General features: G+C 53.7%; 1 protein-coding gene across 12 annotated transcripts in view; it reads left to right on the plus strand.

Moving 5' to 3' along the window:
• Positions 1–12762, plus strand: part of ATP2B2 (ATPase plasma membrane Ca2+ transporting 2) — a 351827-nt gene that overhangs the window by 153043 nt on the left and 186022 nt on the right. For all 12 annotated transcript variants that reach the window (XM_070576511.1, XM_070576502.1, XM_070576508.1 and 9 more), the window contains one exon: positions 3767–3859. The gene's annotated coding sequence lies outside the window, so the exon portion shown is untranslated. The remainder of the gene's footprint in view (positions 1–3766; positions 3860–12762) is intronic.

The raw sequence follows: 12762 nt of genomic DNA on the forward strand, positions 1-12762 counted from the left end.
GGAAAAATTGTAATTGAAATTTTACAGAGTATGTTCTTTGGCTACAATAAAATCAAACAAGGAGTCGGTAACAGGAAGATAATCGGAAAATCTCCACCCACTTGGAACTAAGTGATACACATATAAATAATCCATGGGTCAAGAGAAAGTCTAAACGGAAAGTTTTAAAATGTATTGAATTCTATGAAAATGAAATTTGATGAAGTTTGATACAACGTATTAAAATTCACGGGATATAGCTAAAGCAGGGCTGAGAGGAAAATAATAGCACTAAATGCATAATTAGCACAGAGAAAAAGTCTCAAAACAATAATCGAGGCTCCCATCTTGAGGAACTGTAAAAGGAAGAGCGAAATAAACCCAAATCAGTCAGCAGGAAGGAAATAATAAAGATCAGAGCAGAAATCAATGCAGTTGAAAACAGAAAAACAGTCAAGAAAACCAATGAAACAAAGAGCCGAGTCTTTGAAAAGATCAATAACATTGACAAAATTCTAGCAAGACAGAGAAGGAGAGAGAGCTGGAGAGAGAAAGAGAGAGAGAAGACAGCAATTACCAAAATCAGGAATGAAACAGGGAACGTTGCTGCAGACCCTGCCGGTATCCAAACAGTAAGGGAGCACCATGAACGACCCTACACACGTCACAGGACGTAAGACAAGCACACACCAATCTATTTGTATTTCTACATACTGGTGATGAACAGGTGGACACCAAAATTCAAAATACAATGCCATTACAGTCACTCAAAAAAACGAAATACTTAGGTGTAAATTTAACAAAACTGTACAAGATTTGTACGCTGAAAGCTAAAAAATGCCAGTGAAAGAAATCAAAGAAGATCTGAATAAATGAAGCAATATACTGTTTTTATGCATTGGAAAACTCAACATGATGAAGATGTCAGTTCTCTGCAGTTCCTACCAAAATCCCAGCAAAATTGTTGTAGGTGTAGAAAAGATTATTCTAAAATTTACCTGGAAAGGCAAAGGAGCGAGAAAAGCTAGAGCAGTTTTGAAAAAGAAGAATAAAGTGAGAAGAATCAGTCGACCTGATTTCAAGATGTATTACGTAGAAATCAAGACTCTGTGGTATTTTATTTTTTTTAAAGATTAGCACCTGAGCTAACAGCTGTTGCCAGTCTTCTTTTTTTTCTTTTTCTTCTCCCCAAAGCTCCCCAGTACATAGTTGTATATTTTAGTTGTGGGTCCTTCTAGGTGTGGCATGTGGGACGCCACCACAGCATGGCCTGACGAGCGGTGCCATGTCCACGCCCAGGATCCAAACCAGCGAAACCCTGGGCCGCCGAAGCGGAGTGCAAGAACTTAACCCCTCGGCCACGGGGCCGCCCCAAGACTATGTGGTGTTAACAGACAGATGACACATAGATCGATGGAATGGAATAGAGGATACAGAAGTAAGCCCACACAAATAAGCCCAACTGATTTTCGACAAAAGAATTCCAGTGGAGGGAAAGATGATAACCTTTTCAGCAAACAGTGCTGGAGCACTTGGACGTCCATAGCGAAAGTGAAAAGAAAGAACTTCTATCTAAGTCTCACACCTTATACAAAAATAACTCAAAATAGACCATGGACTTAAGTGTAAAATGTAAAACTATAAAACTTCTAGGAAAACAATGTAAGTGGGAAATCTTCAGAATCTAGGGCGATACAAAGAGTTCTTGGACTTGACACCAAAAGCGTGATTCATAAAAAGAAAAAATGATAAATTGGGCTTCACCAAATTAAAAGATCATGCTCTGGAAAGGACTCTGTTAAGAGGATGAAAAGATAAGCTACAGATCGGGAGAAAATCTTTGCAAACCACAAAATCTGACAAAGTACTGGTAACTGACATATATAAAAAAACTTTCAAAACTCAATAGTAAAAAAAAAATTTTTGAACAAATCCAATTAGAAAATGGACAAAAGTCATGAAGAGACGTTTCTTCAAAGAGGATATGCAGATGGTGAATAAGCACAAGAAAAGGTATTTGACATCATCAGCCATTTGAGAAATGCAAATTAAAACCACAAGGAGAAGTATGTCACACCTATCAGAATAGCTAAAATAAAAAATGGCAACACCAAATGCTCACAAAGATGCAGAAAAACTGGACCATTCATAGGTTGCTGGTGGGAATGTAAAATGGTACAGCCACTCTGTACCATTTTGTTTTTAAAATGAAATGTTCTGGGCCGGCCCGGTGGCGCAGCAGTTAAGTTCAAACGTTCTGCTTTGGTGGCCCGGGGTTCGCTGGTTTGGATCCCAGGTGTGGACATGGCACCGCTTGGCACGCCATGCTGTGGTAGGCGTCCCACATATAAAGTGGAGGAAGATGGGCTCGGATGGCTCAGGGCCAGTCTTCCTCAGCAAAAAGAGGAGGATTGGCAGCGGTTAGCTCAGGGCTAATCTTCCTCAAAAGAAAAAAAAAAAGGAAATTTTCTCTTCTAAAAGACACTAAACCACATGACCCAACAGTTGCACTCTTGGGCATTTATTCCAAAACTTAGGTTCACGCAAAAACCCTTTACACAAATGTTTATAGCAGCTTTATTCGTAATAGTCAAAACCGGAAATAACCCAGGCGTCCTTTAAAGGGTGAATAATTAAATGGACTGTGATACTTCCATATCATAGAATAGAATTCAACAATAAAAAGGAATGAACTCGCGATACACACAACCTGATGAATCTCCAGAGAATTACGTGCATGAAAACTCCAGTCCCCAAGGATTACACATAGCATGATTCCACGTGTGAAACATCATCGAAAGAACGGTGTTATGGGGATGGTGGACAGACTCGTGGTCGCCAGGGGTCAGGGAGGATGGCAGCCGGGGAATGGGGCGGTTATAAAGTGGTGGCCCAAGGAACGGTTCTGTATCTTGACTGTGATTGTGGTTACATAAAGCTTCGCACGTGATAAGATTGCGTGGACCCGCACACACACGAGGACACGTAACACGGGAGAAATCTGAGCGAGCTCCATGGATTGTGCTCATGTCACGTGCCTGGTTTTGACGGTGTCCCATAGCTGTGCGAGATGACGCTGGGGGAGGCCGGGGGATGGGGCACTGGACCTCCCTGTACATTTCTTTGCCACTTCCTTTGAATCAATAATTATTTCAAAATAAAAAGTCACAAATAATTGAATAAATGGATATAAAAGCAAATAAAGGGAGCCCGACGGAGAGATGTGTAGCATCTGATTGACTTCTGCTGCTGTTCACGGAGCTTCTCAGAGCCAGGGCCCCACAGGTAGTACGTTTCAGTGACTCCTCACAAGACCCTGAAGGATAGCTGTTATCGTCTCTGTCTTACGGGTGGGGAAACCGAGGCTCGGAAAGATGAAGCCGCCTGCCTCAGGGCTTCTGTCTCTCCAGAGCACACGCCGTGACCACTCTGCCACACTCCCTCTGCCCTCGCAGGCCATACAACAGAGGACAGAGGGCAGTGGGACCCATCCTGACACCCCCGCCAGCGGGTGGACTTCCTCTCCTAAGATGGGCTTGGAGCCTGGGAGGGCCTGGGAGGGGTGTCTTGATGGCAAAGGCAGGGGCTGGGTCCCCCTGCGGCTGGTCAGCCCCTGGGGGCAGGTGGAGAGAAGAGGCAGCCCTGCTTGTCTTCTGTCTCCAGCCCCGCCTGCCCTCAGCCCACTGCCGGCACCTGGGGGCGCTCCACACCACTGTTCCCTTCCTATCCTGACTCAGGTCCCCGTCAGGTCACCCATCCTTAACCAATGTCATCTCCCCTTTTCTAGAGCTGAATTCGTCACCCAGTCCCCAGAGCCAGCAAGACATGGGCCCCATCTTCCAAATCCTGATACCTTGCATTTAAGCAGAAGACGTGGAGGGTGAGTTGGAGACTGGGGTTGGCTGGGGCTGGGGGTGGGGCAGATCTGGGGAGAGAGCACTGCTGACAGGGCAGGGGGTGGCTAACTGAGGGTCAGCTGAGCAGGAAAGCAGTGCGTGGCAGCAGCTACCTTCCCTCCGCCCCCTGACCGGGACACGTGAATGATTTATGCAGCATTGTCCTGGTTTGGGTCAATTCCCCCCATCCCTTTTGCATTTGAATAGGAAGTATGGCATAGAACGGGGAGAAGGAAGGCAGCATCGCCTCACACAGTGAACTGAGTCTCGGTTCCCTCGTCTGTAAAATGGGGACGGCAGCAGCATCTTCCTCTCGTGAAGGCCAAGCAAAGATAATCCATGTAAAGTGCTTTGCAGAGTAGCTGGAACACAGTGGTGCTCAATAAATGCTTGTTGGATGAATAAACATACTAGGTGCCTGATGCATGTTAGTTAAATGGGGCAGGCCTCTCTCTGGGGTCAAAAGGCCACCCAGCCTTGCAGAGCCAGCCCATATGGCAGCTCTGTAGGATCCCCTGGCTCCTGGCTGGGATTAAGCATGTCTTACTCTGCATACCCGAGCCCTTCCTTTGGGCCTCTGTTACTGCCTTGCTCCGTCCGCCTTGTACTGTGTATCTACAAACCTCAGAGTCCATGCTCTGTGCCCCACTTCCCACCTCTGTCAGGAACCAGAGCTCATGCTGCCCATCTTCCAGCATCAGACACAGCTTACCTTCCGGAAGGATGTCCTTGAGCCAGAGCTCAGAGTCACTGTCTCAGCTGAGGGCCCAGTAGGCGTTGTTAGCCCTTTCACAGATGAGAACACTGAGGCCCAGAGAGAAGGCGCTTACAGCCCGGCGGTGGGAGAGCCAGGATGCAACCCAGGATGCTGAGCTCGCTTCCTACCACCCCACCCGCCGGTGCCCAGGAGATGAGGAACTCGGACCCGAATCAGGGAGGCCGCAGACAGGCAGACTGGCCGCATGCCTGTCCCCGCCCTCAGGGATCACCCAGATTCTTGCTTGGCTGAAGTTTTGTTCCTCTCCCAGTCACTCTGGGATGAACCAGATTGTTTCCAAACATATTACATAATTGCTCACATATTTATTTAATGCTATCTCTTGAATATTAAACGATCGATAATACGGAACAGAAACATGGGCGTTGAAACCCAGCAGCTTTTGACGGGCATGGGCAGGCGGGAGACAGAGGAGAGCTGTCTGTGAGGGTCCACGGCGGGGGAGGTGACATCCCCCCTCCTCCTCTGAGATGGGCTGAAAGGCTTCCCAGGCCAGTGGCTGGCAACCACATGGTGGAATTTTCACCCAGGGCCTCAACCTCTTTTATTATATAACAGAGATGCATTATTGTTTCCCCAAAGGATGCTTGGCGTCAGGGCTCAGCCCCCATCCATTGGTTTACAGGTGTTTGTTGAGCACCTCTGTGCTGTCACTGTCAGGCCTGCATTCACCCCAGGGGTGCCCTCGTGAATGACACAGGTGAGGCCCCGTCCTCCTGCTGCTGATGCTGACAGGAGACCAGACAAATGAATGAGATGGCTCCAGGGTGGGGCAGGCGCTGCGAAGAAAACAAAACAGGGTGGCAGTCACTGAGGAGGGGACTTCTGAGAGGACGTCTCGATGGCAGGAGCAGCCAGCCATGCAGAGGTCCGGGGTTGGGGAGAGCGTGCTGGGCAGGTGGGAGACCCCACGAGCAAGTGGCCCGGTGGGGCTGAGGAAGAGCAAGGAGGGCAGTGGGCTGGGGAGGGTGAGCAAGGGCCCCACGGAGGTGATGTGGACAGAGGAATGCACCTCAGGGCCCGTGGGCCGGACCTCGAGGGCCCCTGCGGAGTTTGCATTGAGTCTGCACGCATGCTAGCCACTATTGGAGGCTTCTAGAGATCCGATGACTGTTTGGGAAACGTCCCTCTGGGGCTGGGAGATGACTAGGGGGTGGCCGGCGTGCCAGGAAGGGCTGGGCCAAAGTTCTGGGTCTGGAGGGCTGGGACGTTGGCAGGAAGAATTGGGGCCAGGCTCCGGTGGATCTGTCCAAAGTGATCGGAGTTTCTCCCAGGGCAGCTGGGGAGGGCCCAGCCTGACCCGGCAGGAATCCAGCAACTCTGGCATCGATGATGATAATAGTACCTATGGCTTACTAAGCACTTTCCATGGGCCGGGCGCTGGGACAAGCCCCTTATCCCCACCACCAGCCTGTAATATGCGTAGCTTTATTACCTTTGTTTCACAGAAGAGGGAACCAAGGCACAGAGTGGTTAACTAGAATGCCCAGGGTCGCTCAGCAAGTATAGCAAAGCTGGTCCATCTGAGACTCTACACATAGGGCCCTCAACCCGTGTTGGCTGAATGAATTAATCACAATAATCGCAATAATAATAGCAGTCACATAATACAGTGCTGGCCCTATCCTAAGTGCTTTAAAAATATTAATCGTTTAGTCTTCACAACAGCCCATGAGGTAGGCATGCATGGCCATCATCCCCATTTTATAAAAGCAGAAACTGAAGCACAGAGTGCTGCCTTACTTACCCTAGCTGGGATTCGAACCCGGGAGGTCTGGCTCTGGAGTCCAGGTTTTTAGCAAACTGCAGAGGAAGTGGAGGAAAGTGGAGAACCAACAGTCCGACTGGGCTCTGTCTGCATTTCCCAGTCTGGGGTCGAGGCCCCTTGCTCGTCCAGTGAGCATGCCACAGCACCCCTTTGGGCCAGGCCTGGCTGGACCGGGGCTCTGGGTGGGGGCAGGCCCTCCAGGAGCCATGGAGACCACTGTCCTCCCCAGAGCCTCGGGCTCCCCAGTGGCCAAAGCAGAAGGGCCTCCCGGAGCCCGACCCGCCTGCCACCGCCAAGATGAGCCAAGACAGGCTGAGTAGCGAAACGTCACCTCCTCGATAAGGGAGTGGAGCGAGTCCCCACCTTCTTTGCCAGTAGGAGCTTCCAGAGAGAAGGTGAACCGAGAGAGCGGTTAATGGAGTCAGAGAACATTCAGGGGAAACGTTTCACTCCCAGTCTGTGCCAGAACAACGCCCAAAACGTCCCAGTGGAAATCCCTTTTAAGTGAAAGTTACAAGCATCCTTCCTTATAAATAAATTCGATTGGCAGAATTTCCACGTTGGAGCGCCATCTGAGGCTGCCCTAACTAACGCTCATTTACAAAGCAGCCGGTCCCGCCTCCAGTGCGGACGGCGATTCCCATCTGAGGCCAGTGCTGGCAGCGGGGACAACGCACGGGAACATGCTTTGTAAGGGTGAGAACCTGCACCAACGAGGGCCTTAAAAGTCCTTGAGGATTCTTAAGCGTCTTATCCTTTTTCCATCCTGTTTTCCTCAATGAGAGAAGGGAGTAAAACGTGGGCGCTCCCCCTGAGCAGACTTCCCCAGAGTCCGAAATACGGGGGACGGAGCAAAGAGGTTGGGGAACACGCCCAGCCCTTCGGTGAGGCCTTGTTCCCCGGGGAGGGTGTTCTGTGCAGGCTCTGTCTGGGGAGGCGGCCAGACACCCTGACTGCGCGGCTCACCTCTGCCAGTTCAGGTCCTGCCCCTGCAGCCCTGGGCAAGTTGTGTAGACACTCTCCCACCTCGATTTTATGTTCCATAAAATGGGAGTAAGAGGCCCTCCCTTTTGAGGATGTTGGAAGGACTAAGAGGAGAGAAAATCCAAGGTATCCAGGAGGGGGCCTGATATCACCGGCTGCTCAGTGGGTCTCTGTTCTCCTGGTGGTCCCCGGTGGGGACAGCTGCCTCAGATTGTGGGGACCCCGGGCCTCTTTCTGCTGGGACCGTGTCAGACTCTCTCACCTGCACGGCTGGGAACAGTCGGCTCGCCATCTGCATTGGTTTGCTGGGGCTGCCGTAACAGCACCCCGACAGGGTGGCTTAAAGGAACAGGCCCTTGTTGTCACACAGCCCTGGAGGCTGAAGTCCAACGTCCAGGGCGGGCTCCTTCCGAGTACCGTGAGGGAAGACTGTCCCACACCCCTCTCCTTCTGCTGGCGGTTTGCTGGTGATCTTTGGCACTCCTGGGTGTGCGTGCATTTCCCTGATCCCCCACCTTCACCTCATCTTTGCTGTGTGTGTGTGCCCAAATTGCCCCTTTTTATAAGGAAAGCAGCCGTGTTGGATCAGAGCCCACCCTAATGACCTCATCTTAATTTGCTTGCCTCTGCGAAGACCCTATTTCTTTGGAAGGTCACATTCACAGGTACTGGGGGTTAGGACTCTAAAGTACCTTTTGGTGGGGTGCCCCCACCCCAGTTCAATCCGTAACACTGTCATCATGGTTTGAGATGGACTCTGAATGGGCCGCCAGCTCATTCATGACATTTCTCAAATAGGCTCAAATATGTTTTACATCATTTTGCAAAAGGGCAATGTCCATCTCAAAATCACTGACTCCTTAGCTCCCAGGAGATTCCTGCATAGGCCTCGGCCTTCGCAAACTCCAGTCTGGGGCTCTTGGGCCATTACCTACCTGAGGAGCAAGTGGGTTTGAACCCAAGCTCTTTGTCAGCCTGGCTGCACGCTGGACTCCGGGAGCACAGGGAGTGCAGGGGACCCTGAGCCGGTCACCCCCACGGCGTCCGTGGCTTGTCTGGGGTCCCTGGAGAGGTGAAGGGTGGGCGGTAGACCCCCCTTCTTTCGAGATCCCTATTCTTAAAATAAGCTTCCTTACTCCACATATTGGAGGGTCCCACATCACTCGAGCTAAGAGCCATCGATCTGTATTTCCGAGGCTGCTGGGACCCCTGAAGACACTGTGCTGTGAACTGGTCAGAGTGACCAGACTAGACGTGCACGTGCCTGGGTGCTGGGTTCAAATCTCAGCACTGCCAGTCTGGGCTGTGCGGCCCTGGGTGAATCTTGCTGCTTCTCCAGTCTCCGTCTCCCCATTTGCAAAGCAGAGATGGTTCCTGCATTGTGAGTGAGGGATGCCTATGAAGGGCCTCACAGGGTGCTGGGCACCTGGCTGGCAGCCTCCATCTTCTCTCTCTGGGCCTCGGTTTCATTCACTGCAAGCGAGGCTGGTGGACCAGATGGGTCCTGGCCAGCTCTGTCTGGCTTTAGGAGTGGCCTCCAGGAAGGCCAGTCCAGTCCAGTCTGGCCGGGCAGAGGAAACCTCCCATGCTCGCAGGCCCGCTCTGCTGGGAGCTGTTGTGTGACCTGGGGCGACTGCTCCCCGCTCTCTGTAGGTGCAGTGGCTCCGGGTGACTGTGGCGAGGCACCTGGAGCCTCTGACCTAGTGCGGCCGTCCGGGGGCCTGAGTTTGTGCCCCCCCCCCCGGTGCCATAAATTCCCGTACCCCCATCCTCTTCCTGCTCCTCATTTTGCCCATTTTGGAGGCTCTGAGTTCCAGCTTGGGGTGGCAGAGCTGGGAGCCAAGGCTGCCGAGTCGGACAGCCCCTTCCCATCCCTGGAGCGCTGGGGGCAACGGCGTCTTCGCAGGGACCCCCAGCCCCTAGCACAGGCCGTGTCTCTAGGTGGCATCCATCCAATGTCTGTGGAGCTGGATATATTGCTGGACCACCTCACCCAGACTGAGGTCCAGGAGGGTGCTCCACCCCCTCAGGGGCGGGAGGCGGTGGGCGTACACGGCCCAGGAACATTCGTGTTTTCAGAGAGGAGCTGCAGCAGAAGGAAGTGCTTACCTGAAACCACTGGGGCACTAAGGGTGGCCTCGCAGCCACCCGTGGGCGGGAGGGCTGGAGGCTGCATTCAAACCTACCTTCCTCTGCGCCGTTTGTCACAGACTAAGGTCTGCCTCAAGCCTTGAGATGGTGCTGGGGGTGCCTTTCCACTGTCTCTGGGGAACTCTGCTCATCCCTCTGCACCAAGGGGAGGATGAAACAAGGAAATGTGTAGGAAGTGGAGGGGCGCATGGTGTGGTAGAGACAGCCCGAACTTTGGGCTCAAATCTGGCCCAGCTGGGTGACTTTGGGTGAGTGACCTCCCCTCTCTGGTCCTTGGTTGGCCAGCAAACAGGTCACAGAGTGGTCATGAGGGTGGAAGCGCTCCTGGAGGGCTGGGTGACTCGTACTTGAGACACAGTTTTAACCACACGAGTTATCTGATTTCTTAAGCTAGAGAATGGAACGCACTGCTCAGGTTTCACCTCCCCAGGACCCATCCGCAGTGTGACTTCCACCCCATGAAAGTTGGTCCCTCCATCCTCTCTGTCCCGGCAGCCCTTCAGCTACTCCTCTGTGGAATGTATTGTCTTGTGTCTTATTTGGTTGTTTAGTTACATCTCTCCCACTAGACTCTAAACTCCCCAGGAGCAGTGGGGCAGTGCAAAGAGTTTTCTTGGGCCTTAGACTCAAACAGGTCTGACTATCATGCCCCATTTCCTCCCACCTGTGTGACCTGGAGGAAGTGACCTACCCTCTCTGAGCACGTGGATGCTCATCAGTGTCTTCGTGATCCTTTCACGCTCCCTGGGTACAGAGTCCAAGTCTTGCTCTGGATCCCTACTCCCTGACACACAGCAGGTGCTCAGCACTGTTGAGAAAGGAAGTACCAGGAGGCCGTTGAGGGGCGTAGTTACAAAGTGAGGGAGTCCCGCCGCGTTGAAGCCAGGAGCAGAGACGAACAGTCGGGAAGCTACGATCGATGCCCAGGCTTGACACACGCATCCCTGGGGGCTGCGTCGTGGGGGGCGGCAGAGGCAAAGGCCGGGCAGAGCCCCCCGTCCACCCAGTGCCCGCCTCCCGGAACCGCCAGGCTGGGGTCCCTGCCCTGGCTCCGCCCAGAAGGGGGCTTTTCATCAGGTCCCTGTGCGACTTAAACAGTATTTCAAAAAACCAAAGGCTGGGAAGTGGAGGCAGGCGCTCGCTCACTAAATAACATGTTTGTGGCACAGACGTTCTACGATTTGTCAGATAGGAGCCGTCAGGACGAGCAAAATATCAATTCACGTAAAGGTGAAAAAAAACAGTCGGGGTGAGTTCCTCACACCTGAAATGTTTCAGATAAAGCAAACACTGGATTCCGGGAGCTGGGAGGCTCCCATGAAGGGCTCCCTCTCTGGGGATGTTGGAGAAGGGACGCTGTGCTCTGCTTGACGGGACACAGCGCGTTTCCTTGCTGTTCTCTGTAAACGGAGAGAAGGGGGTGGGCTCGTTATGAGAGGGAACAGCAAGGAGTGTCATGGGGCCAAGACACAGGCCGGGTGGGAGACTCTCGCCTTTTTTCCCCTTCAGTCCAGAGCGGCTTCCTGGAGGAAGCGAGATCGGGCTGCCTGGCCCAGGTCCTCCTCCTCTCCCAGCCTGGCCTCTCCCCGACGTCCACACTCACATGACCCGTTTCATTGGAAGCCTCCGTTCCTGGGTCCAGCCTGATGTACGCATGGTGGCTGCCCTTTCCTCGTGTCCCCAGGGCCACTCTGCACCAGCCAGGCGTACAGGGAGTCCTCAGAACAAGAGCACTTCCAGGTAGCCAGGCCTGGAGCCAGGGTGCCGCTGATAGGATCCGAAGCCTCCAGCGCTGGGGCCCAGGAGGAAGCCGGGCAGAGCCGTGCCCGCCCCCCACGCTGCTTTTGGCACAGGCTGCCGTTTTGCCCAGCACGTGGCACTGCCGAGGCCAGCCCATGGCCCCTGGTGGCCAGCCGTGCTCCCCCGCCCCTCCCCACCAGCCTCCCGCCTCGCTGATCCCGAGGCCAGAAAGGGCGGCAACCCTGCTGGCAGCCAGACCAGGTGCCACGGCCCCTCGCGGGGTGCAGAAGTCTGCAGTGGCTGTTGCTGCTGAAGCCGAGAGGTCAGAGCAAGGGTTTGTGTCTGTGGCCTGGGACCTGGCCGGGACACCGGGGGAATCGCCACCATCTGCAGCCCAGGTATGGGAGGGCGGGTCTGCCGGGCACTGCCCACGGCCCTGGACGGGCTGGGCCCCTGGGGAACTTGGGTCTCCAGTGCTGGGAAGCAGCTGGGTGTAAGAGGAGGGCTCTGCCGGCCTTGGAGTCCTGGGCTGGGAGGGAGGGTGGAGGGTGAGGCCTGGGCCACACGAGCCCTTTGGAAACCGAGGTGGAGCCTGGCCTGGGGGGCTCTATGGGCCCCCTCCCCTCAGAGGGCTGCTCAAGCGTGCAGGTGTGGGCGCCCTGGAGCCAGATGGCCCGGGCTCAGATCCTGACACCTGTATGTGACTTTGCACGTGTACTCCGGTCTCTCTGTGCCTCCGTTTCCCACGCTGTAAACTGGGGCTGGTGACAACAGTACGTATTTCCCAACACTGTTGTGGGATCAGATGAGACGACAGATGCAGCCCCTCAGCACTGCTGAGTGCTGCATACCCCTGAGTGGCCTCACTGCTCCCTGGGACTCCCTGCACGTGGACCGGCCTCCAGAGGCCGCGAGGCCAGAGCTGGAAGGAAAGTTAGGAGACCCACTAGGGGTCTCACAGGTGCAGCTGCAAAGGAGACGGCCTGGACTGGGGTTCGAATCCTGTGTCTGCAGCCTTTCTTAGCTCGGAGCCTTAGACAAGTTCTTGACCCTCCGATGCCCGGGTTTTCCATGCATGGAGATCCTTACAGGCCCTGCGGCGTGGGGTACTAGTAAGGGTGAAACTGCACTGCGCACACACAGGGCTCACCCCACGCCTCATACTTAAGTTGGGAGCCACTATCAGCACCGCCACCATCATCGCCGCCATCGTCGCTACTGTTACTATTTATTCTTGTTCTTGTTGTTATTACTATCAGGAAAGGGAGGCTCAGAGATGGAAAGGGGCTTGCCAGTGGTCACATGGCGACTCAGGGGGCAAGACAGGACCCAGCCCTGGCCTCCCAACCCCCAGTCCCCTCCCCACCTCCTTGGCCTCATTGGCCTTTGTCAACCCTCAGGACCTCCTGCCCAGAGCTTGGTTTCTCCTTAACAGAGGTCGCCCTAAAGTGTCTGAGAACCTGTCT

This window comes from Equus przewalskii, chromosome 15 (genome assembly GCF_037783145.1).
Source record: "Equus przewalskii isolate Varuska chromosome 15, EquPr2, whole genome shotgun sequence".
In the NCBI taxonomy this organism is placed as follows: Eukaryota; Metazoa; Chordata; class Mammalia; order Perissodactyla; family Equidae; genus Equus; species Equus przewalskii.